Consider the following 27,767-nt stretch of genomic DNA (forward strand, 5'->3'; position numbering starts at 1 on the left):
TCTCAGCAGTGAATGTTCAAACAGCACGCAAAGCCGTATAAGGCTGGAGTTTTCAGGCTTTTATCAAATGAAATGGCTCTGGGTTTTCAGTTCTCCGAGAACCTCAGCACTGGGTTCTCCGAGAACCTCAGCACTGGGTTCTCCAAGAACCTCAGCACTGGGACCCAAGAACTTTCTTCAGACCACCAGAAGTGTAGTAAAGGAAGAAAGTTTAATGTCTATTTTAGATACACACTGTTTCGCTGTTGCTTTCTTCTCTTCTTATGACAAAAGTTGTAAATGCTTGGAGTACTGTTGTTTTCCTTTATGTCTCTCCTTCGTTCTTCAGTATTTTCAGAAGAATAAAGAAGAAAGAACTGAGCTTCTACCAGGTGTGAGGAAAGACGCATCCTATTGTATTCCTAGTTTTTATAAGAAGATGAAGGGATGGGGAGAGATAGTAAGAAATCACAGGTTATTTAATGTTTCTCTTAGTTTTGCTTTTGAATAATCCTTGTGTGTTGCATTCTTGTCTTCTTTTTCCTTTGCCTTATTGCATGATTGTCTTTTGCTCTGTGCTTTTTGTTTACTTTAGTGGTGCAGGCATCAAACCTTAACATTAGTTTTATTTGTGCTTTACTGATTAAGATTAGTGTAACTCAGCTCATTGTGTAATTTGGCCCCATATGATACAGAGGTAGAATGTAGTGACTGGGAAATAAGAGCTTTTAATCCCAAAAAATGCACTTATGCATTAAGAAAATATACATTTATTACAGTGTATTAAAATAAACATTCAAGATTTTTTTCAGCAATAAATGGTTCTTATTTCCATCCTAAAGCAGAAAAGAAGAAGTGATGTTAAAAGAAAGGCAAGTCTTTTTACCAAATACAGTTTCAGTGTTTCTTGTATCCTGTTCTGGATTTTTATATACTCATTCTACTGTTTGAGTATGTCTTGCTAATACTCTGCAACGCAACCTTGGCAGCTGCAGACACATTCAATTTATATAGATTTAAGCAAAAATAATAGATTCTGAACCTAATTTTTATGTCTCAAATCCCTCATTTTTGCATACCATTAAATAGATGAAGGGGAAGTCTTCTAGGATTGTCCAGGATCAGCGCACACAGGGATAAATATTACTGCTTATAGTTTGTTTTCTTGTTGATCTGCTAAATTTCAGCACAACTAAACTCAAATGTCTGCCACAGAAGTGCTCACCCGTTTCTGTGTGGATTATGCTCAAAATCTTCCCTGCCCAGACCTGATCTTCTTTGAGGTTGATAGGAGCTTAAAGGTAGCAACCGAATTTATACAAACTCCTGTCATCTCTAATGATTAATGAGAGAAAATTCAGCTGGAGGCGTATTTTCTTCCATATTTTTGTTTGCTTTTATTGTCATCTTTCAAGATTTAACGACCTAATTGTCATCCCTTTGTGTGACAAAGAATTTGCTGAAAGCTGTACACTTGTATCATCATTAACACAATTTGTATATTAGGAACTGTATAATAATATGAGGCAGAATTCATCAGCCATCTATAAGTGCTCCATCAATACCACAATATCTGCCTGTTGCATTGTAAGAAGGTAAAAAAAAATTGTAGAAAAGATAACAGAAAATGTTCTTCGTGAACTGTTGGAATTGAAATGTAATAACTCTACACTAATAGGCACAGTAGAAATGCATCAACTGACACCTGAAGTGACAATTAAAAGTCACTCAAAAAGTGAGTCATATGTTGTGTACAAGTTTTGTATAATAGTATTTTGCTTACGATGGAAACAAAAAAAACAACTTTCCAGCTTCCCAGGGAATTAAAACTTCTTGGACTAAGCTGTTCTTAAATCAGTGAAATGGTATTTCAGTCCCTGGTAGTTCTTTCCACACCATGCCATTGTTGAAACTGTCCATTTTATTTCTACTGCTGCCAGGGGAACAGGCAAAACCTGGGGCTGAGGAAAACCGGATGCAGGACCCTATCTGTTACACTTTGGTGAGTAGCTCAGAAAACCTCCATGAAGCTGCAGAGATCACCAGTGCTCCTGCAGCAGGTCTGGAGCAGAGCACTTGCACATGTGTCAGAGACTGGATTCATATCCCACCAAATTATTTGACTGATGGGTCGAATAAACCACATTGTCTGTGTGTGTGGGGGTGGGGGGTGGAAGGACTAGACTTAGGCGTGGAGCAAACATGGTGCAACCACACAGGGCACATGGCAGGGAAAGCCATGCAACTAAGCTGTCAACAAGGTCCACCTGGTGGCCTGCCCACACTGCACCCCCTGGAGCCTCTAATTGGCTGTGGCACCCCTCACTTTGGCTGGGGGGACAGTGAGTGGCAGTGAGCCAAGGGTCCCTCCTAGAGGGAGTGGCTTACAATAGCCAGAGTCTATGAATAGACACTCATGAGGTCTCCATCCCCTTTGGCCTCTGCCCTCCTGACCTGTCAAGATGTGACCTTCATAGTGGTGACTATGTTCCTCTCTTTATTCTTTCTTCTCTTAATCTCTCTTCCTTTACTCCTGTGGGCAACTTGTCTGTATTTCACTTAGGTTACGGGTATTTCACTTAAGTTTGTGTTTGCTGGGTGTAACAAAGGTTCCCTTACTATAGCAATGCTTTATTGTTTCAGTAACCTATTGTAATGTTTTTTCTGAAGTTGTGTGCTATTTCTGTTAAAACCTTTTTGCCAAAAAATCTATTTTCTCACCAAATTTAAAGAAACCTCTCAGAGAAAAATGTGTAGTTTTTCTCCAGACGTGAACTCAAGATACCAAAGAATCAAAAGGCTTTGAAAGAGTTTGCATAGGCAACATCTCTTGAAACCAGAAATAAAAGTGTAACACCGGTAAAGCGTAGAGCTTCTAAATTGGGTTATAACAGCATGGTAATGTGTGCCCAACCTGGATCTGCAGGAACTGAAATCGCCCTATCACTAGTCCTGCAACAGCCTTCTTGGATCACCCAGGGCTGCACATCTGCCTGGGTGAGAACTGACAGGCTCCTAACAGCCAGACCCAGAGCTGCAGATCCTTGCTTTAGAATACTGCTGTCTTTGGGGAAATTTGCCAAGAGCTCCCTTTGACTTGGCTTAATACAAACTGAACCCTTCCGGTTCACATCTGTGGCTCTAGGTGGGTCTGACCACTTGTTATGCCAGAGAAACAATCTTCTGTCCTTTGGAGCCTGGACTGATGGCAAGAAAGAGAAAAAGAAACAGAATGAAACAACATTTTAGCCGAAACCAGAAGAAATGAGGAAAAACAACAAGCTTACCAAATGCCCTGAAATGTAGAAGAAAGCTCACAGCATTTGAATACAAAGGAGAGTCTCCAAACCGCTGGAAGATTTAATAGAGAAGTGAGAAACTACAGAGAATGCAGAATGCATCAGTAGATTTAAAACAGGCCAGGGAAGGTTGAAGGTAAATCAAGCTGAACTTCTGCATCCTGGCTCAAGATAATAGTGGATCCATGAATCTTCCAATGTTCAAAAGGAAGATTTCAGCAAATTACTAAGAGGTTAAAGGAAGAGTGTGCAAAGAGGGCACGGAAGAGAGTCACTACACAAAACAGGCTCTGATAGTCAGTAGAGTCCTGGGGATGATTGATGAGAGAAACTGAGTCTTGGTACCAGCAAGGGAGTCGGCACATAATTAGCTGGGCTTTCCTCATGGGATTTGATTTGCATTGCTGTATATTTAATAGCTGTCGGTGGATTTGCAGCCACAGAGTCAGATTCAATCTGGGATGAGGATGAAAGAGAAAGTAGAATATAATAGGGGAGCAAGCTGGCCAAGACCCAAGAAAGAAGGAGTTACAGAGCAGAGAATGACAGACAAAGAGGAGAAGAATCAGTGAGAGAAGAACTCAGAGGAAAGATTCCTTCAGCAAGAGCTAGAGGTATCGAGTAACAGAAAGAATTGTCAGAGAGCAGGGTGGATGATGTTGTTGATTTACATATTCTTCAGGCCACTAGCTATTAGAAAGAATGATTTCAAGGAAAAAATCTCCTGGAAATAATTTTCCTGTTCCAAAGTGAATTTGCAGAGGTACAAAAGTAGCTGCAAAGATCTGGTTTTGCATGCAAAAATAATAAATTCAATGTACTAATTAAATGCTCCCAACCCTGGGAATATGGTGGGATTAGGACAGACTAGGACCCAGATTCAGCAAAGGAATAAGCAAATGCTTGAGAGCTTTGTAGAGAAGTAACTAGAGACATGCAAGAGGAGCCCTGTCCTGGGAAGGGGTGAACATGATGAACCATCTCTGAAGGCAGGAGGAGCTGATATCTGAGCATCTAATTTGACTGGCTCCTTGTTAAATTTTTCTTTATCATGCAACAGCCTTTAAAATAACAGTATTTTCTCAATTAAATATTGAACCAGTCTTTAAAGTGTAAGAGGGAAAAGATCCAACAGTGCATAAACCCGTGTTGCGTGCATTTCAAATCTCCATAAGCAGTAAAATAGTTATCATACAGTCACTACGTTGGTCAGGTGCTAAAGGATCATAATTAAAACCATATATACACTAAAATTCTGGGGTTTATGTCAGTTCTAATGGGAACAAATTTGCATGTAACTTACTGATTTTTTTTTTAAACTACTGTCCCTAGCATAAACCTCTCAGCATTTCCACAAGGATTTTCCCTATGTTCATGCACTCTGATGCTGAAAAAAGATGTGAATTGTTTTGTTTTGCCTTTTTTTTTTTTTTTTTTGGTAGAGAGAAACAGAAAGTATGAAAACAAAAGTACCTGATTTGCTTTTGCACAGACCTACATCTCATACAAAGCAAAGCATGTCTCTTCCCTGGGCAGCATGTTGCGTATCAAATTTCAGCCCATGTAATCTATTAAGGGTGAATTATACACTTTGAAACTGGGAACTTACTTTCATTACAATTGAAGAATGAAAGAGATAAATGGTATAAGAAGGAAATTGTGTTTCCCTGTTCGAAGTGCAGTGTTGTGTAATCTGTGCCATGACTGCAGAATACAGGAGTGATGTAGAGACATGACTACCCTTTCTGATAGAAGTATACTGCACTTGGATGATAGCAAGAGCAAAACCAATTTCCACAAGTTCTCTCAGGCTTTCATATTTCCCCTTTAACAATCCTCATTTTCCAAAATGGTTTTTAGAGTAATTAAATCTAAAACTCTGTTAAGGCAGACAAGAAGACCAGTTAAGCCTGGGAAAGGTCACCTTTTTAAGTCCCTCCAAATGATGAAAGAGTTTCTGTGAAAGACTTACAATTGAAAACATTGAATAAAAAAATTGATACAGCGCAAAATCATTAAAGATGCCTAAACATTAAACATAATTTATTAGATAGTTGTTGGGTTGTGAATTAAAATGTGAGCTATCAAAATTGTGTTTGAAATTGTATTCCATCACAGAATCACAAAATATGAAAGGTTGGAAGGGACCATTGAAGTCATCAAGGTCAACTTCCCTGATCAAGCAGGGTCCCCTAGAGCATGTTGCTCAGATGGCTTTTGAATGTCTCCAGAGGAGAAGACTCCACAACCTGTCTGGGAGACCTGCTCCAGGGCTCTGTTACCATCATAGTTATTTGGCATGAAATATAAAATACTTCTTGAAAAAGGCTGAGGATGATTTGAAGGATATGGGAAGCATTTCTTTTTCTAAAATGTAAACTTGTTCACACAACAGATAATGCTGCAGCCTATGAAATTAGAGAAATGAAACAAAAAACAAAACTGAATTTATGTCTTTTAATCTAAGAATATCTGAAATCCAATCTTTCAGATAGCAGCCCAGACATGAATAGGAGTATAGGTGAACAAGAAGTTAGAATTTAATTTTAGATATAATTCTGAATATATTTTAGACAATACTAGTTATATTCTCTCATCCAAAATACACTTTTCTAAATTCTTGAATCTTGATTTCCATCCTTTAAATGAGATAGGCTTTATTCTTGATAACTCAGACACAAGGTCAGAAATTAACTATAATTTATGTCATCATCCAGATTAACATGTGAGTCCCTAATTTGAACCAATTTTGAGTTGTTCACAAAGCCTCTCCTTGGAATTCTGCTGAAGCATGTTTTACAAAAATGGAAAATCCTGCCAATCAGCAGAGCTAACTGTTGTCTAACCATTGTCAAGATGAGTAGTAGGTAAAAGAGGACTTACAAAAGAAAAAAGAAAAAGTCTGAGAACTGAAGGAAGAAATCAAATCTCCTGCACTAACCATAAGTATCTATGAATTTCTAATTATGATTGAAGACTCTGCAAGGCAGATGTGTACAATACCTCCCTTTTGCTATATGGTGCAGAGACAGAGGCAATTCTTTGACACAAACACGACCTGTTTTAACCATCTACTTTAGGCTAAGTTGACTATACATTGAAAGTGACAGCCATAGAATTATAAAATCATGGAATATCCTGACTTGGAAGGGACTCACAAAAATGGTTCAGTCCAATTACTGATTCCACAGAGGACAACTTAAAAGTTAAAGCTTAGATATAAGAGTACTGTCCAAACACTAACAAGCTCCCTGGGCAGCCTCTTCCAGTGCTTGAACACCGTTTCAGTGAAGAACATCCAATCTGAACTTCTCCTGGAGCAGCTTCAAGACATTCCCTTGAGTCCCATCACCGGTCACCAGAGAGTAGAGATAAGCACCTCCCTCTCCATTTGCCCTCATGAGGAAGTTGTAGACAAAGAGGTCACCCTTTAGTCTTCTCTAAGCTGAACAAACCCAGTGTCCTCAGACATTCCTCATAAGTCATGCCCTCTAGTTCTTTCACCCTTTTTGTCTCCTTTGGAAACATAATCCTTATGTTGTGAAGTGGAAAGCTGCATTCAGTAGCTGAAAGTACTCAGACTGAGGCCACACTAATGCTGACTACAGTAGAACAATCACTTCTTTTGGCTGATTTCTTGATGTTGAATACAACAGGAGTCTAGCACACTAACTTAGATGAAGGCATCTGACTTGTAGACACCTCTGTTGGGAAAGAATAATCCTGCCCTTATAGTCCACCTCAATAAACAGCTGTAGTAAGATTGGACTTCTAAAGAGGGCATCCACAGCCCAGCATTCAAAGTGAAACCTCCTGGGCTGGACAACACTTCCATTTGAAAGTGAGAATGGTCCCTGCTCATACCTCTTATCTGCTGGCTGCTTTGAAAATTTTATTCAAGTAAATTTGTGGGACTCCCTTGCATTCCTACAAGATTCAGCCAGGCAAGAAAAAATCACTTGCAAAGGGTGAGATTGCAGACAATTAGGCCTGAAGTAGCTGAATCATTAGGGATCAGAATTAATTTTCTCCTTTAACATAGTGGCCGCAGAGGAAGACAAACAAACCGTGGAGACTGGACTGGCTCAGTGGTGACATCCATAACCTGTGGGTAGTGATAGCTAAGAGCAGTGGATATGCATTCATACAATAAACTTACAATTTTCAACAACTATTTAAGTGGCACTTAAGTGGTAGAGTAAAAAAGTGGTGAATCAACTAAAGACTTCATTTGCTGGCATAATTCCCAGAATGTACTATGGTAAAATTTTTTATTTGAGATATTAGTAGGTGATAAGTTTTGGAAAGATTTGTGTGTATTTTTTCAAGGCCTCTGAATAAATAGAATGCCATGCTATTAGAAAAAGGGAGTATTATATTAAAATTCTTCCCCAAAGTAAAGGTGTTTGGCTTATGCTGTCACCTAAGATTTTACTTCTGACAAACCAATGTATCTGGATTTGTTCAGAGAGCAAACAAGAAGTCCTGTGCGTTTCTGAGAGATAAGTAATTACTAAAACACTAATAATCTTAAAAGAGCTGATAGGTTTTAGGAGAGTTAGCTGAGATTCATCAGTCTTGGGGGTGGAAGGGATTGTTTTGATATTTGTGGCCCTATGCACCACACAAGGAGTTGGTCTGAAAAAGATTTGCATATAAAATATTACATTAAATATATGGGAAATCATCATCTCACACACATGTTTTCCCTCAAGGGTTGTCTCTAAGAAAAGTGCTGTTACAGTAGGTGTTGAAGAGAAGTTAAACCAAAGATCTGTACTGAGAAGAAGAGTCTGGAGAATGGTGGTATCCTTTACAGATGTGTGATCTTCAGGACCCTGGGAATGAACCACAGCCATTCTCTTGATTAGATGGGAAAAAATTGCTTGCTCCAGCTTCTGCTGAAGCTTTATGTCTGTACAAAATGCCAAAAATGCACACTAATAAAATCATCCATCCCAATAACTCTGCACATACCCTCTTATTGCCATGCAATAACTAAGTGCTTTTTGGCAGATGATGAACGAGCTTTTGTCATGCCTTAAAATTAAGCCTATTTTACAACTGAGAAAAATAAGAACCCAGATACAATTTACTGAGATTTAGGGGCTGTGCCTGAAGTGTATTCTGGGATGAGAGTCCTCCTCCACATATTCCTGGGCTACTGCCCAAACATAATAGAAGTTTTTCTCTTCTATTTTCTTTCCTTTTTCTTGACATGATAGCACCGGTCAAGAAGGAACTTCCTTGAAGTTGTTTTCCTTCAGAAAGTTGTTTCTAGCCCCCAAACACCAGACTAGTGTTCTGGGAAAATAATAATAAAAAAAATGAAGTCAAAGGAGTTTAAAACCTGCTAGGATTATTTTTACTCTTATAGATATACCTTTATGCTTCCCTTGGTCCGTTTGGTTACATGGCAAGGTCTTCAGGACAAAGATCAAGTCTTCTCAGCCTTACACAGGACTGACTGTATCATTTGAACTGAATGAATAAAAGGACATGATTCAGTTGATACTTAATCTAACTTCGATTTCTAAGGCTATTGCCCAGCCACTGTACTTCCTTGTTCTATTTTTATAATACCACATACATTGCTTTCTGTTTCTGGCAGAAGGGACCTTACCCATATCTTGCTTCTCAATCTGCAGCATCAAATGCGCATAGACTTAAATATTAAAACATATTAACACAAACAGTCTATGATTTTTAGAACCTGACACTACATCAGTGCTTAAGAACTCCATTCAGATAATCTACATATGCAGATATACCTAAATTATGCCTTTACTGCGCATGCAGATCTAATTCACTTACTCAGAGTTTAAATAGAATCAGGGTTTGAATCTCCTTTTGGACTGCTTACCATTTCCTTAATTAAATTAGTGTATAGTTTTCTTGAACTGAACAGATAAAAAAATTTTTAGGCCTTTACCAAAGTTTCAAAAAATCAGACTAAATAACATAATTCATATATTACATTTATTTATCTCCATTTCTTTTGCTTGCTTGCTAGTTCGCACATGTGAGTCTGTTGTCTCTAAAAGAACAGATTTGCAATCATCTTGCCTGTGGCTTATCTGATACTGCATGGGTGACGAATGGTTCCTGAACAGGAGACTGATAAACACTGCTTTTGGTTTCTGTTTAGAAATTTCTGAGGAGGAGCTGTTCTTCCTTCCCAACAATATAAGTACTAATGAGCACAGATATTTGCAGGTGTACTTTGATTTACTGTAGATAACAATACATTCTCCTCTTGTAGCTCCAAGTTTATGGAGCTCCATGCTTGAAGCTGTCATTCACTTCTATTCAGCTAATTGGAAGTCAAATTCCTTTGCCCACAGATAACTGGAAGACTGCTGGGCATGCAGACATTCAAATATGTACCCCTAGCGTGGAGAATCAGAGAGCCCTTCCAGTCTCAGGGGAATCTGGTTTCATAAAACCGGGGGCTGACTCATGCACTGGAAAGAGCCTCAAGGTGAGGTGGTCTGCAAGCTGCATAGGAGCTATGGAGCACTCCAGCAAATCCCCAGCCTGAGAGATCAGGGAACCAATATCCCAGAATGTAGAATATCACGCACCTGCAGGTCAGCCTTTCAGTCTAAACACTTTAAAAAATTAAAACAATACCTTTTTTTTTTTTTCCTTCCACTTGCCTTTCCTTTTGCAGACGCTTTACTTCTTTTCTTCTCCTTTTCCTGGAGGAGAGTTGCATGCACACCTGTGGTTCTTAGGTTTGGTGAGTGACAGGTTTGGAAGGGCACTGGTCATTTTTGAATGACAAAACTTGTATTAAGGTAAATTGAGAAGTTTTGTTCTTAGCTATTTTTTCCCTAGTGAATTGCATTGTAAACTCATGCCATGGAAAGGGTGGTACCAGCTGAACAAGACTATATGAATGTTAAATTTAATAAAACTTCAGCATCAGATACAGAAATTCTGTGCTAACATCTGAACACTACTAGTGAAGCCTCACTGCTGTAACTTGCCCTCAAGCAGACCCTGGACACAGTCAGACGAAAGCTCAGTGAACATAGCAGGTCTTCTCTAAAAAGAGCTCCAGAGGTTGCACAGCTACATTCCTTACAACTCCTTGTCTATTACGTGGCTTAGATTTGTTTTGCGGTCATTCTAGGTAGTATACAGGATATTTTTTTCACCAATCTTTTGAATTATGTGCATCAGTAAATCAGCACTGTCTGTTAGATGCAAAGAATGAAGTGATATTATTTCAGAGTGGGAGAAGGAAAAGAAATGCTGAAAAAAGTTTCAAATGTCTTTATTAATTTTGCAAAAATGCACTGATTTGCTGCCAAGGCAGGCTGGTCTTTAGCACTGCCTCACTGTCTTCCAGAAGATTCTGAAGTCTGTGGCTGACCATCAAGGTAAACTGTTACTTTGAATGCTTCATATTCCCATTGTGTTTATCCATAAACCTTAAAGTGAAAAACTGGGGAAAAATAGCTAAGATTTCTGAACTATCTATCTGTTCCATGCAAGTATTCTGCATATCTCCTAGAGAGCTAGGGCAGCTGCTGAATAGGTAGTTGGCATGGGATTGACAAACCAAGGCCAAGAAATTGTGAGCTTTGTCTTGGTACTTCACTTTAGAAATGGCCTTTATGTGGCTCAGAAGTTTTCCTTTTATTAGGCATTTGACTTTTAGCAGTGTGCATTTATTTAAAAAACATTCTAGCAAGACCCAGGTCATGGATGTTACAGGTTTGGTAGAGGCCCACTGCATTTGTTGGAATCAAAAGGGTTCACCACTTCCCATGCTCTTGACAAAAAAGCCAATAAGAACAAAACCATTTGAATTTGTTTGTTGAATCACCCTATGCATAGACTACTATCAGCTATCAGAAAAGGTTTTCACTGCATCGCCCATACTACAACTGACTAACCATAAAATGTAATATTAAACATCCAGTCCATATAAATACTCTTAAGACTAAGCTGCTACATTCCAAACTGATCTCTTTACTCTGATTCCTTTCAGCTTTATCTGGGAATTCTTTGCACTGCCAAATGCAGTGATAAAAATATATTTACTTTACAACATTTAACAATCAAAATTAGAACCAGATAAAATTTTTTGAGCCAAAGCAAGCTCATCTTTTTCCTAAAAGTAATAATAAAATTAACCAATAAAGCCAGAATTAAATTACTACTTTGAATGATGACCCACAGTGCAAAGAAGTTCAGATAAGTTAATATTCTTCCTTCTGAAATATAAGGTGTAAGCTGGGTCAGTATATTTTCACAAGATTAGTTCATACCTGTTGGAAATGAAGTCTAAACAGCTTCTAAATATATTTTCGAAGTTTTTTGTTTTTTCTTAGTAAGATTACCTTCTCTGTCACAGTGATAATTTCTTATATCAATCTGGTTAAAATAAATAAGCAGATGTCAGGATTTCCACATTGATTTAATTTTTTGTGTCTATATTTGTATATAAGTTCAGCCCTTCAGGATACGCTTTACTATATTTATTGTGATGAGAATTTTCTGAGTAGAATAAGTTTTTAGAGCAGAGTGTCTGTACAAAATCCCTTTCGAATAGAGAGTTTTACATTTTGAGCTGACTAGCAGAATAGTCTCTCCTAATATATCTCTAAGTTTTTCCTTATCACAGAATAACTGTGTAGAAGTAAAAGTTGGTAATCGGCTCAAATTCCTGACTTACACAATGGGCAAATGTTTCTCAGACTGGCCTCCAAGGATATTTACTGTGAAATCATTGGAGTGCAACACAGCATGACTAACATCGTGTCCTTTAAAAAGAGTGTTTACAGGAGCCAAACATTCACTTTAGAGTTTAAAACTATTAATTCTCTTACTAGTGCTAAAGGAATGAGAGTAAAAGTAGTGTAGGAGAAGTTTATTGACTCCGTTCATGAAGGCCAAACTTGAAGGCGCAGAGTTCATCCTGCACTGTTAAATCAAAGTTAAAGCTTGAAAATACAAGACCTCCTCCCTCATTTGCCAGTTCCTCTCACTTTCTCACAGCAAAGGCAAATGACTGCTATTTCAGTCAAAAGTCCCTCAAGTGCTGTTGCAGATCGATTAACAAGAACCAGCAAAATTCAATTCATGGCAAAAAAATAAACTCATCTTTAGGTATAACAATTGGACTTGTCCGCTTTAGAAGAAAGCATTCTCCTTTCCCACACTCTGTTTGGGCTGGGACCCTACCTAAAGTCATTCCCTGAAATAATGCCCTTAAATTAACTCCCAGAGCTCACATGCTGTTTTCTCGCAGACTGGTCCACCTTTCCTGCCCGCTTCATCAGACCTAGACTCTAACTGTGAAGAACTCTTAAGCGAAAGGTTAAAAATTGACTTCCAAATGGAGAAATTGGTAGTGTCATATTTGTAGCAGTTATCTTCAAGTGACTGGAAAATGTCTTCCCTGGGACGGACTTACCAGAAATTTGAGTACCCTGTCAGAGGCTGCAGCTGTCGTACTCTCAATTATTTTCCATCTTATCTCCCTGGTTTTAACTGTGCGGCTGCAGAAAAATCAAGTCTGAGTAATAATAAGATGTGCAATGGGAGCATCCGACTCCTTGTGTTGAGTGTGAGGAGAACCAGAACTCCTGTAAACCTCCCAGCAGCCTGGGGCAAGGTTAAGGAGGGAGGGAGGCGCTTAAGGAAAATTATGCCCTTCTCCCTGACCCCTCTATTTACAGCAACTTGAAAAAAAGATTATTCAGCTTCCTCCTGATTAGGTGAACTATTGTTGGGGAGAAAAATAATGACACTTCTGTGCATGGCAGATATCAAAGTTTTTCTGCGTACATGTCTCCGAGACAAGGACTGTTAAGTACTCATCTATGAAGTCCCTATGATTGTTTGTTTTTTCTTTGTGAAGAAGGCTGTATTATAGTGTTTTTAACTGCTCAGTTAACTGCTCATTTTAACTGCTAAGTTAAAATAAGTATGTGTAAGGTCAGGTTTTTTGTTTGAGAAATTATATCTTAAAACGGTATTTTTTCTGCTTCCTTTCTGATTTTGTGATCTTAATTTATTTATGTGCAAGTTTGTCCAACTGCTTTCTTAAGTATCAGTTACATCTGAGATTTTAAATAAAAGATTTTAATTGAAAATATTTATATTTGAAAAGTTCATGTAGGCATAAAACAAAAGCTTGAGGCCTAATTAATTTCATTCTGAGGAAAACATGGTTTCAGACATAAATGGACTTAGTCTGTGTGCACAGCCAAAGCTCTTTTCCCTCATCTAGAAATTCCACAGTTATAAAAAGATCAGATGTTTTGTCTAGGCCTGCTTTTCCTTCAGGATTTTTGAGGAAAATAGTATCCTTTAGTTGTGTGAGATATGTCTCCACAGTGCAACACTGAAGAGCTTGATGTGGAAGAGAGTGATGTTTGTGATACACATCCCCAGTGCTCATTAGCACAATGAAAAATACAGGGTAATACCTGGAGAAATATTAATTGATAAAAACACATGGGGTTAAAGATTAAAATACTCCAGATCCACCTCTCATGTAAATCAGTGCCTGAACTCACTTACCCTGCTTGCCAGCCACTTTGTCATTCTTTGGTGGAACATTTTCAATATTCTTCTTGCAATAGGTAATCTAATTAAGATGTATAACATAGCAGCCAGGACCATATCATTGCTCTATGTAAATATATATCCTCATTTCCAGGGGTGCTGAGATCCCATCACGCTTCTAATAGGATCATTTCTATTTTAAATTATATTAGTCTTATACTATCTCCTATCTCATTGCTTAAGCACTGCAGTCCCTGACACAGCCGTGTGCATGTACTTTGCTGCTGGTTCCCTGGAGTATCAAAGTGAACTGAATGAGAGCATTACACTTTTAACTGGGTACACTTATCGGTATGAATTTTTAATTGGTGATATAAGAAAAACTGATTTAACTTAAATAAGGCTTTGGTTACCTGTGTGAAGATTCTTTGATGTAAAATAAAATCCCTGTTTCCAGAAATCCTTAAGTTTGTACTTTGCCTCTAATTAATATATGAATCAGATTTCATCAACGAGCTCTGTACAGCAGCCAGTAAATTAGCAAGGGCAAATCTGGTTCAGATGACTCATTTTTGGGAGTTTCATCCAAAGTCGTCATGAGAAAGTCAAAATCATCAGCTGCAATGTAGTTAAAGCTGAAGATTTAAACAATAAAAGTTGGGAACAAGCCTGGATGTAAGTAAAGAAAAGTATTCTTGGGAAAAGCAAATTTTTTCTGAAATGGCCAGATGAATGCAGAGAGCAAACAAAATGCAGGCTTATAGCTGAGTGCTTGCAGTGGAAGACAAGGTGCTGTTTTGCATGGATAGGGAGGGGAAGAACATGATGTGAATACAAGCAATTCTGTTCTGGATGGAAGATAATTAGAAACTCACCAGGATGAAGTACCTCATAAAACAGAAACTTTTAAAAAGTTAATTTTTATGTGATATTTCCAGTCCAGGGCCCAAGATGAGAATTTATTGTGAACTCATCCATCTGGCGTAGAAACGGAGCAAGTGTGTGACAGTTCTGCTGCTGAGCAGATTATATTTTGGCTGACTGACATCATGGTAATGAGAAATTTCTGAAGATCCAATGTGTACTTATATCAACTGGCAAAAAAAGAAACAACCAAAACCCTTGGCAATGGAATGGATCTGTTAGGCCTTTGGACTCACCCTTCAAATTCAATGTCAAGAAAAAAAATGAGCTTGATCTTTCACAGCTGTCTAGCAGCTGACTTTTTGGTTGAGGCAGAGCATAGTCAAGATAAGCTAGTAAAGCTTGATATGGTTAGTATTCTCCTGTGGGGAAGACCAGAAAGTTGTTGTGGGTTATAGAGATGGTTCATAATTCTGATTTTGCCCATTTAATCTCCCTAGCATATTAAAATTGAAATGGCTTATCAGCAGGTGCATTTCCTAATATTTCTATCTAAAATTGTATAGTCTGTTTTCATACCATTTATAATGAATACAGTCTATTATAAAAATCATGATGGATTATCCTCGCTGAATACAAAGTGAATTTCCCTGAGCTTATTCACATTGATTAGATCTGGTGTTAGCAAAAGACCTGAATCTCACATTGGAGAGTTTTCACTGTGGCCATTCTCTAATATTTAATTTCTATCTGCCCAGTCCCACGCAGGTTTAATTTCTGATTTAAGGTTTTTAGTTTCCATTTCCTCATTTGCACCAGCAATGATGGGCTAAACTGGTTTATTTTATCACTGGGACACCTCGTGTTAGCAGACACTGAGTTGTCACTGCCCAAGTGTGAACTCTGCCATGATTATTTCACTGCTACTCACAGCTGCTTTGAAAAGACGTTGGCCAAGAACTGAGTTGTAGAATAGTTGACATCTACCAGCTTTTAGGCAGCCCTTATAAATCTTCCTACCCCTATGGCACTAAGCAAGTGTGCAATGACAACAGGAGTCCCATACTGAATAACTTCTTTGTAGCCATGCTGCTTATCATGCCCCATCAAAATAAGCTCCCTTTCTGTGCTGAAATACAGGCAGCGAAATTATTGCATGAATTAGAAGAAATAAGTACAATTCGGTCCAGAAGTTAATGAGAAGTCTTTTTTTCATGTCTAATCCTTTCACTGTGTTTTCCTTAACATAGGTTAACCCGGTGCAAATGGTTAGCCGTAAGTCAGCAAGACTGGATTGTGAAAAATATTTCTAATTTGAATATCAGGAAAATATTTCAAAGATTCAGAGCCAGGCTCTTGCAAAAGCAGAAAGCAAGTGACCATTTCTAGCGCTGGCTTTATCGTTCACACTGGGGAAATTGGAAAACAAACTCATAACCAGATTCTGACCTCACTTCCAAGGATTTACCTGGATGGTGCCAGTACTGTGGAGTTGACCTATTATAGCTCTGCAGAGGTGTTAATACAGATTTACACACTTCTTCACCACAACTATCAATATTGAAATCTGCCCTATATTTAAGCAAATATGGATCCTCTCAGCAGCCAAAAGCTACCTGACACTGAAAAATAAGGATACACAAATATGACCTTATTCTTATTTGATGATGTAAAAATCCATTCTTATAGTCTCTTCCACTGTAATATTTATTTTCTACCTTTCTTTATTGCTAACAATTCTAAAATAATTGTACACAAAATTAACCATCAATAAAAAAATGAAATGGTGTCAAAGGGTAGTAATCATTGGTTTTAGCTAGCAACTCACTCATAGATAAACATTGGTATGAGACTGACAATTTGACACAGTAAACCTGTCCACATCAACACATCAATAATTTAATACATATATTTGTGACTATGAAAAGCAGTTTTTAATGACATAGCAAAAAGCCATTTGGTTGAAAGGAAGAGAGGAATCCAAACTCTCAGAAGAAGCAATTATATGAAAATTTGTATTGTAAATGCTTAATAAGCCATTTTTAGCTCACAGGGAATCCCATTGCACTACTCTGACTCATAAACACTCAGCAAACACAGGATATGATATAGAGCTTTATCTCACCAAGTGGCTTCCAGTATATGTCTGGAATTTTTTTTCCCTTCAGTCATTATATGTGTTTTTAATAGTGAGCAGCCCACATTTTAAAGGAAAAGAACACAAAAACTGTGTTTCACTGCAATGAAGTAGGAATTCCAAGCAATTTGACCCATCAATCAAAACATTTGCATTTTCAAAAAAAAAAAAAAAAAGAAAGAAAAAAAGAAAGAAAGACCCATATCTAGCTAAACAGTCTTTTCACCTGGGGCTCATTAGTGCTGCAATTATTTCTCTCTCCTGTTTCTAACTAATGCACTGCTGGGAGTCCAGGCCAGGTGCTCCTTTCAGGGTTGTCTGCTCCCAGCAACTCTATCTGCGAATACCATGTCTACTGACACCAGGCTAATGTAACCTTTGGCTCTGCCCCATTAAATTAGAACCCCCTCCAACTCCACATTAGCAAATGGAATAATTAACAAGTAGCAAGTTATCAATCCTTGGGTGCCTTAGTTACATTTTGAGGTGGTTTATGCTTTTTGTTTTCTTTTGTTTTGTTTTGTTTTGTGGGAACTGGTCAACACAACAGGTTATGGATTTCTAAATGGCATCTTAGAAAAATTAATAATTATTCCTTCCCCTCCCATACCCCCCATTAGTAGACTGGTTCTATCAAAAAAACCCCAAGAAACCAGCACTGACATGACTTGGAAATGAAAGGTCAACCAACTGCCATCCTTTAGCCCATGAGCAAGAGTCTGGAGTAGTACTATTTGACCAAAACTACAAATAAACCTATGGTGTTTAAAGTAACTAACTAGCTAACCAGGTAACAGAACTGTTATTGTAACCACTGTTGTACATCAGGGAATCTGATGCTACCCTGAATCTGAGAACTTTGCTTTATTAATTCGTTTATACATATAATTTAAAATATACTCTACAGAATTAATAAAAATAATTCTACCATTTTTTAGTTCATTACCCTTTGACTTAGAGGTAAACTTTCTGTCAATTTCTGAATGTCAGTCAAATAAGAAATGAAAGGTATTGATTCTTCCTGCTTCTGCTTTCACTCACAGTAGAAATACTCTGAGGAACCACTGAAATTAGGAGATGCTTATTTCAGAAAAGTCTCACAGATCAATTACAGATTGGGAGCTCCGGTAGACATTATTTCTTGAAGTTTCCACCAATGTATTGTGTCATAAAGTGATGCTGTTGTTAAAGCTGTGGTCTACATCCACATTATAGCTACAAGTTTAATTCCAGATGCTCCTTTGTGTTTCACTTGTCACCAGTGCTCCAGACTGCTTAGAGCTTTGAGAAAAAGAGCTTGTGGTTAATTGAAATTTGTCACTGGAAGCTGTACAAATAGATACACACATAGATGGATAGTCTACTAATGCATGAGCCGTATCATCTACTTTAAGACCTAAAATGGGCAGGAAACTAGGTGAGGAGAGAGAACCCTGGCAAACACTAACACAGGCTGATCTAATATCTTACCTTCTCATTGGCTCTGCTGCTTTCCATGTTCAACACGTTTAAAATCTCTACATACAGATTCCATGGAACAGTAGGATTCTTTGAACAAAATTCAGTGGGAAAAATGTTATTAGGAAAAGATTCACTTTTACCTATTATTTTCTGAACTAAAGTATATTGTAGTCAATAACTTACATTTATAGTCTTGTAGTCACTTGGGATTAGATGAAAAGTTCACAACAGAGCTTCCTTATTTAACAATTAAGAATCAGTATCATGGTTAAAACACAATCACCTTTCAGTTTGCACCCCTTTAGAAATGAGCTAACTTTGCTTCACTGTCTTTTTATTCCCTTATATTATTTTTAAATACATCAATTGAAAGTCCAATGAATGCTGATGAAATGTTTTGTAAGAGCAGTGGTAAAAGTTTTAACTAGAAGAAAATAAAATAGTGTTAAATTTGAGATTATGAATCAGTTTTCAGAAAGAAATAGACACACTTTCACTGTTGTAGGCAAACATCAAACTTAGATCTGCTATTGTCAGTAGAAAGTTCAGAGTTTTGTCTTGGTAACCATGCTTGGCAGCCTTCTACACTGCTATGTCTTCTGTATTGGATCTACCTGATAAGAGAGATTGCAGAGATACACTAGTTATCATAATTGTTGGAATATGAAATCCAAAAGATTGTCATGGATCCCTAGAAAAGGAAGAAAAATTGCTTAAAGCATCTCTAGTTTTATGTTGGATTTTGGATGCCAGTAGAAGATTTATATAAATATAAATAATATATATAGATATATTGACGTGATCCAACCCCAACCAACAATCTGGTAGAGGCAATACAAGGAATACCGATAATAATTTATAAATGAAAAGTGATCACAGAATATTAGGTTGAATAGTAAAAATGACCATGAGATGTCTGTCTGAGGATAGATTTAAATCCAGCTTTGTACATAATTTGGGGCAGAAAATTTCATGATATATATCAAAATCACCTGAGTGCCAAAATGCTTTCAGCTTGGGGCAGTTGAGATTCTAACTGGATTCCAGCTTTGCAGCTAGAGCTCCCCATTTGACTTCAGTTTTGATTTCCTTAGCTTTTGTAGATCTAAATTAAATCACATACTTCCCGTTCTTTCATGAAAGCAAATGTATTAATGTGTTTCTTTACCTGTTAATCTGACTAAGGATAAGTAAATGCACAAGAAACACTTCTGACAGGGTTGTTCTAGATTTGATTGTTAATTTCATTATGGTCTTGCTCATTTTGACTTCACTTTGCTTGTCAGGCCTCAGTCATAACATACACCACTTGTTATGCAAAGATCCTGCAAGTGATTTATGGAACTCAGCATGTATTTTATTTAAGGGCCAAATAGCAGCAGGGACAGATTTCATGCCTGTATGTGACCCCCTTTTCACTCTCCTACTTGCTGCCTCACAATAAATGACACATGTGCAACTCCAAACATTTCTGTGCTTTTACAAAGTATTTGTAGCATTTATGTGCAGGCAAATGAGACCCCTGGATACATTTTAGAATCAACATTTTTAAATTGTCAAAATTTCATCTCAGGTGACTATCATAAAAACTGCAACAAAATTTATATTGAAAATTGTCTTAACAAAATGTGCATGAATGAGCAAACTAAAAAGCTGCTAAGAAAAATCGATGGTGTTTGATGCATTAAAAATCACAACTACAAACTGTCAGCATTTTTAACCAGACATTTTCCTGTGCAGCAGAGCTGAAAACGGACATTAACATTCAGAAACATACCAAAAGCTAGTAGACTTGAACTCCTGCCACACTGAGGTAATTAAAATTTAATATGTAAGAAAAGTACTGAGAAGGACTGAAATTACATGGCTGTGCGTGGCCAGAGACTTTATCCTGTGCTGAGCAGAACTAGCACCAGTCTCTTTCAATCAGTGGAACTAATTGACTAAGTAAAGTGATCCCCAAGATGGATAGCGGTACCTGCAGACAACAAAAAATCAGGGAGATTAGAGGTCCCTGGAATCTGTGGAAAGATGCTGACGAGCTGTTACATCTTTTTCAGTTGGTTAGAACATGGTGCTAATAACGGCAAGGTCATGGGTTCAATTCCTGTACAGGCCATTCACTCAAAAGCTGGACTCAATGATCCTTGTGGATCCCTTCTGACTCAGAATATTCTGTGATCCTGTGTGATTCTGTGATCTTTCCAGAGTAGTTCTGAAGGACAGGTGAGCTTGGTTGCCTCTTGATATGGAGAGGCAACATGCAGCAGCCTCCCTGCTGGCGGTACTGTTGAAACTGGTCATAACTGCTCCTGAATAAGGAATACACCTAGTAAGGCAGGAAAGGCCCCTTTGCTGCCTATATGGTGCTGCACTGGAATAGGAGGCTGGGATATATCTATTGAGTCTGCCCAACTTGGAGTCTGTCCCAGCTGCTCCTGCTCTCGCATCATGAAGACAGCACCAAGTAGAGAAGAGAGTGTGCAGTACTCCCTGTAAAGGCCAGACACTGTCCACTGTACAGACAGAAAAGATTTGTAGTGGTAGCTGGTTGCAAGCATGCTCATGCAACCCTTAGTGATGGCTGTGGATGACCCAGTATGGTCCCAAAAGATTCCTCAACATCAGCAGGAGCAAGACAAAATTAGGCTAGTGAATTAGTCACACCAGGCATGAGAAACGCCAATCTTTATCCAGTTACACTACTAGAAAATAGAAATAAGTCTATACAGCAGTCTGAGTAAACGAAGAAGCTGTCCCAAGATAACAGAAGGAGAAGATAATGTGAAAAATGGAGTAACCCTGAAATGTGTCAACCACCCCCATGCTTACACTGTAGTAACTGAAACAATAGCTGGCATTTACCATAAAGCATCACTCAGGGGCAGAGGAAGTGACATTGTGTTCTTGTCAGCAGTTCATCGCTGAGTTGCATGTGTTCTCGTGTAGCTCTGCAAAACCTGTACCTGTTTTAGTCACTCACCAAGCACAGGCGTGGCTTGTAGCAGGGAAAGAATGCTGTAAGAAAGGGAATACTAACCAGAATAGAAATTAAGCTGGGCTTGACAGCTGCAAGGAAAGTGCAGCACCGGCAAGATTAATAAGGTGCTTTCTGGAAGAAGACTTTTTGAGTATTTTCCAGGAATTCATGACACCCAAAGGAGTGAACAAATAATATGAGAGAAAGTAAAAGAGCAACATTCTTAATTCTTTAGTGCTCTCAATATGTTGTGTATTCTCTCTGGTCTTTGATGGTAGAAACTGGAGGGCAGCCCACTTGAAGAGTGCTATTGGGAATTCATATAAAAGAGAAATCCCTCACATACTATAGATAAAAACTAAAATATGTGTTATAGGATATGAATTGTTGTGCAAATCATTCTGTTCATCTTTGCTAAATTCATCCTGCAGCTATAAACTGAATTACATCCTGTAAGGGGGGAAAGCAGAAGAGTAGGGTAATGGTTTTCTGCTGGAATAAATCTGTGCAGCAATTTCTGTGAAGTGGGACAAAGACTGTAGGACAACGAAGATTTCTCTCTTTAAAAGCACATGTGCAGGCAGGGAAAATCTTATTTAAATGAAGTTTTGGATGTAAATTCAGTGTGGGTAAACTAGCTTTCAGAAATCTTATTTGCTTGTGTAGGATTGTAGAACTATTTAGACTGGAAAAAACCCTTTAAGTTCATTGAATCTATTAACATATAAGAAATATTTTGAGTTATTAATAAAATTACTGTTTTCCCATAAACTGCTTATCTTGGACATCTCTGTTTTCCTCTTCATTCTCAGAAGTATGTCTAGAAATAAGCTGTAGGACTTGAAGTGCTGATTCATTGATGCTATTGGGTCATAATTTTCACAGGATGGATACAAGGTTCCTAAAACCATTGCTCATGGTGGTAAATAGGACCCCACTTGAAGTAAATTGCTGTTCAGCATGGGTAAGCAAGTACAGTGTGGTTGGGGCCAGCAAGAGCATGGCATGGTGGTAGAAAGTAAAGCTGGAAAGACTGCTATCCCTCTCCAAGTGGCAGGGAGAGTCTGAGACTCACACAGTTGCAGAGTAGCTGACAGGTAGCATCACAAATGTATATCCCACAAGGTCAGTTTCTTACTGCTACAAGGGCAGATGTTTCTGGGGGCTCATTCCTTCCAGTCATTATCTCCCTGGCTGGCATGCAAATGCAGAAGCACCCTGTCTGGATGGCAATATTTCCAGTAATGCTGGTAGAGGACACTAGCTCATTAGACCTAAGGATTCACAGATACTTTGTTTTCAAGCTGTCTCCACATTGTAATGCTGAGAAGCAGTCTGCAGATTTTGTATAAATTCCAATTTATCTCTGTCAACAATCACGTATATTCATATTTAACACAGAGTTCCTGCTATTGATGTATTAGGCAAAGGAAGACATGGGAAAGCAGTCTTACCTCAGAAGGCAGAAGTCAATATTTCTCAATGCAATCATTATTTGTCTTTACATACCAAATCCATCAAGTTTGCAAAACTGCTGTTATATTTTATAGAGTCTCAGAATATAAATCTCTTAAAAATACGAGTTTTCAAAAGATCTGGAGAGAGCTTGGACCAAAGGTCTCAGCTCAGTTAGTTTCTATGATTTTTTTTTCGTCTAAATGGTTTAGTTATTTTTGAGCTTCACAAACAAATTTTAAGATCTGTTTAAATTGGACTGAGCATGAAGAACTGATCTTGAGAAGTTATAGCTGCATCACTTAAAAAATTTACATTGGTGTGGGAAATAGACCTGGACAATCAAACCAAAATTCCTCCATGACACAGGAAGTTTAGAAGTTTACTTGCTTTCTATCAGGATCTGGTAAAAATTTAATTTGCATTATAATTAGGGTTACTGTAATATTTCACAGAATCTAAAATACTAAAATAACATAAACATGAGACAAAAACAAATTGCTGAAGAGATATTTTTAAATTATTTGTCAGTCCTTTGATCTTTTAGATTTGTAAGCTAACATAAATAAGCACTGCTCCTCTCTTCGCTTTTTTTTATGCGCATAGATTTATCTTTCAGTGAAGCAAGGTAAATGTTTCTCATTTTAGCTCAGTAGTGATTTTTCCTTTAAAAAGATTCAATTTGTTCTTACCAATTATTAGCAACATCTTGAAAAGGGGTTCTGCTAATTAATCAAAGACTTCTTGTGAGCTCAGACAAGCCAGCCCCAACTGACCTTGAAAGTATATGAAGGCACAGAAGTAAAGACAAGAATTTCTTGGCCAAAGAAAACATCTTTATTCTTTTAATAGGCATGGAGGAAAAGACTGCTTAGTGCAAAGAACTCCATGCAGCTGAGCTCTTTTACAGTTTTAGATGGAGCAAATGAGGCCATGAAAAACAATAATTTTCAAAAGTATACAGTCTTTCACTGAAGTCGGTGGTAAAATTTCCTTTTCTTTCTAAAAACAGATCTACCAGAGCTAGGCAGCTCTGGAAGTCCCATCTTAATTGTGCTGTTGCCACTACAAGTGTTTTTCATGCCAGGAAGAGACTCTCTGCAGCTTAGTATTGACATCCTGCATGTCATTATAATGGGAAGAACATCATATTACTCCACTCACCTCATATTATTTCTTGCAAAAGAAGTAGACCATCTTTGCAGATATAAATTCACCCCTGTTTTCTGGATGAGCATACCAGCAAAGCCCTGCTTAAACTTAGGGGAAAAGCTGAGCTAGGCAGATCACTGGGGTGGAGCTTGAGCACTTTCTGTTCTCAAATTCTCTATTAGAGTCCATGAATATCAGCCTCTAAGGAAGCATATTCACAAGATAGTCAGAAATGCTGACTAAAGACAACATCCAAGATTAAAAAAAGTATTCTGTGTTGTTAACTGTTGGTTTTACTTGAGGTAAACTATAGAAAGAAGTCAAGTGTCTCCAGACATTCAGATTTAGACAAAATCATCTCAAAACATAATAAAGTCACTTAGGTAATTATTATCATATTGTCATCAAAATTTCAAAGTAAGAAGGAGCAGCATACAGTAGAGTTTAAATTTATTTCCTTTGTGCTCTGTTACTGACCTTGTCCAAGGACATTTATACAGCTGTCCTGGTGCGGTAATCCATTCTTGATAAATTCTCAGGTTAGTTCAGGGAATACCCAGCAGTTCATCTCATTTAGTCCTTTTAAGAGTTGTTTTATAGCCACTCAGGAGGGTCCTCTTGCACCCAAATGCCTTTAATGAGCCAGATTAACTCTTTATGCCAAGCTTACAGCTTCCATGACATTTGGCAGGTCAGTGGGAAGCAGTCTGTTACTATTCGAGACAAACAGCAAAACTGCCTCATACCATGCATTTTATTTGAATTGGGGTTCAGACCTCCCATTAGCCAGAACTGAGCAAAGCAATGATTAAGAAAATTTGGACACTGTGTGAGAAGGAGAAAGGTCTGATGAGATTCACTCTGTCCTGCTGATCGAGGTGGCTCAGCATTCTGAAGAGCTGTTATCATAGAATCATAGAATGGTTTGGGTTGTAAGGGACCATCTTCCAGTAGACCAGGTTGCTCAAAGTCCCATCCAACTTGGCCTTGAACACTCCCAGAGAGGGTTATGCTTTTGGGCTTGGTTTTACCTCTGACCATGTGAATATAAGGTTGTAAATGACAGTACAAGCTTCACACTGCACAAGTCCTCATCCTCATAGTGTGATAAAAGAGTGAGGGCATCCCATTTAGGCTCTTGGCAAGACTCAACATTCCCTTTCCGACACGCTGGATCAGGCAGTGCCTGCCTGTGGAACAAATGGGCAAGATCAGGAAAGAAACTATATCTACCTGGCCCAGATTTCACACACTCAGGGTGAGTCCTAGTTTGGGAATGTCTATCCCCTTCTAATCTTCTGTCAGTATTTTCTCAGAGACAGCACATACATTTCTTACTCAGAACTACCTATGGCTAAGACTGAACTTTTAATTTGCAAACCACTGCATGTCATTCCAGTGCAAAAACAATTTTTGAAAAATGGCATTCACTTTAAAATAAAATTTTATTGTTCTTAAAAAAAAAGAGCCACTTTCTTTGAAACTTGAAAAGGTTACATTTTCCAACCAAGACGATACAATAAATATTTAATTTTTGTAGGTTTTTTTTCTTTGTCTTTTTGAAGGAAGTCACTGGAGACTCCAGACATATTGAATGAAGCGTTCTGTAGGTCCATGTAGGTCCATGTTCCTTGTATTTTTTCCACTTTAACCATATAAACATTTAAGAACAACAAATGACTTTGCAATGGATTGAGTAGAATAGATTTCTGAACATTATGTTTGCCTTTTTTTTTAAGCCTCCTTTTTATATAGAAATTGTCTGACTAGGCTTGAAAGTACTGCCTGTTTAAAAGCTATTTACTGTTATGCAAACAAGCATGTTAGTTTCCTCAGGCTTAATTTAGAATATTTATCCCCAGAGAATCTAGGACCCTAAATCTAAGGATAAACTGAGGCTGTTTGTTTCCCTGAGGAATCTGCTCCACAGATACGACAGCAACTGTGCACTAAAATGGCAGCAGTGTCACAAGTTCATTTGCATGCCAGACCTTGTCTGGAACTGCAACAGAGCAGCAAGCTGTTGCACAAAGCCCAGCATATTGTTATAGTCAGGGTAAGGCAGTACTATGCTCAGGACAAAAATGTAGGGAAAAAAGTATTTCTAATTTAGTTATGATACAAACACTCATTAAATAATTTATTTGAATAACTCAGCGTTTTAAACCAAGCTCTTCAGTTTCAATGCTTCTTCTCAAAAAGTCCTTCTGAGATTATACTGGCAGTGGCATTAATGTGCCATTGTCAACTCCACAAAAATTAAAAATCTTTTGCCACAATTTTTAGCTCTCTTTTGTTTTTCACTTCTGATGTGGATTAAAGCCTGCAGTCACAACTCTGATAGTTTGAAGACATTTGATCCTACAGTATTTATCCATTATTTGCTTTGTTTACCCAAGGGAAAATTAAGTGCCGTGCCTATGAACAGTGAGATCCACAATACGCTGTGATCTTTGACAGATGTTAGTATTTGGGAAAAAAAAAAAGAAAAGGAAAGCTGCATCACTAAGTTGGGAAGCCAGTTTTGAAAACTGCCTGCCTTTGCAGGTGCACCTCTAAATATTTGGCATGAAAACTATACAAAGACAATAATACATCTCACTAAATGATGATTCAATATTATTTTAGTTAACAAACTATCTTTTTCAATATGGAAAACTCATCTTTTGAAACACAGGAAGTTTCACCTGAACATGAGGAAGAACTTTAAGGGTGACTGAGCACTAGAACAGGTAGCCCAGAGAGGTTGTGGGGCTCTCCTTCTCTGGAGATATTCAAAAGGTATCTGGTCACAATGCTGAGCAATGTGCTCTAGGGAACCTTGCTTAAGCAAGAGGGTTGGACTTGCAGTGTTCTCATCCAACCTTTCTCATTTTGTGATTTTGTCTTTCATTGTCCTCATTCTAATCCTTCTTAAGTAACTTCACGAGGCACATCACGAGGCAGTAGGGAAGGGCTTTACATTATTGCTGTTTAATCTAAATATAAAACTGAAGAGATACTAGATGGAAACCTGAAGCCCCTCAGTACCACACCTAATACACCCCTCTGTTAGAGGACTAAACTAAAAGCCTCATTTTGCTAACTCCTGGTAGCCAGTGGGTTCCTACTGAATATTTGAGCTCCTCAACACTCTGCAGGTTAAAGCCCAGGAGAATCTAAATCCATGTCATCTTAGGGGAGTTTGGCAGTGTTTGTGGCAACCTCTTTTAAGTTGATTCATGGAATAATACAAAACATCAACCCCACAAAGTTGTTCTTGTATACTTGGTTAGGTGGCAACATGATATATTAATGCCCTGAATCATTATGGCAGAGGAGCAGAATAAGCATAAAGGATGCATTAAAATATAAAGCCTTGACCTACTCATATTTAACATAGGAGAGCTGTTCTCTGGTATTAAGTTATGTGATCAAAATCCTATTAAAGAGATTGAGGTGATTTACACAGCATTGAGCAAAAGATCCCTAGAAGTGTTATTATGGAATATTTGTTTCCAAAAAAGCAGGGAAGGGTAGAGGACTAAAACTCTCACTCTTACACTGAATATGATAAGTGCTATGTGAACAGTCCTTGTGACTTTGAGACAGAAATTGAGCAAATGTTAATGTTAATGGAAGGAGAGATCTTTTTGAGGGTTTTTTGCTGACATTTTAAAATTATGTAGCTACTTACAGGAAAGCCTATGAGTAAATCTACAGACTAAGAAACTCTGTGAGAAAATGAGATCAGAGCTGGACAAGTAGCTTTCATCAAAAACATACCAGGAATGGGAAGCCCATCTTTTAAGAATGATATATAAGACTTGAGTCAAGGACAGAAAAAACCTTTCATTTTTTAAGGGGAAAATATAATCTGAGTATTAGAGTGCAGATCTGTAGCTGAAATAAATTGATATATCTTCCCTGGAAT

The 27,767-nt window shown here is 37.9% G+C and overlaps 1 long non-coding RNA gene across 2 annotated transcripts in view; it reads right to left on the bottom strand.

Moving 5' to 3' along the window:
- Window positions 1–222: 222 nt before the first annotated feature.
- The window catches only part of LOC113945024, a 36,643-nt gene continuing 9,098 nt past the window's right edge, over window positions 223–27,767 (bottom strand). Inside the window, exons 2-4 of one of the 2 annotated variants that reach the window (XR_003526922.1) lie at window positions 18,759–18,881; window positions 18,277–18,354; window positions 223–401 (exon numbers count right to left, since the gene is read on the bottom strand). This is a non-coding gene — a long non-coding RNA (uncharacterized LOC113945024). Of the gene's footprint in view, window positions 402–11,566; window positions 11,667–18,276; window positions 18,355–18,758; window positions 18,882–27,767 lie in introns of those variants that run through there. The other variant, XR_003526923.1, reaches the window with a different exon arrangement.

The sequence above is a fragment of the Corapipo altera genome, unplaced genomic scaffold, assembly GCF_003945725.1.
Source record: "Corapipo altera isolate COAL_440 unplaced genomic scaffold, ASM394572v1 49, whole genome shotgun sequence".
Classification (NCBI taxonomy): domain Eukaryota; kingdom Metazoa; phylum Chordata; class Aves; order Passeriformes; family Pipridae; genus Corapipo; species Corapipo altera.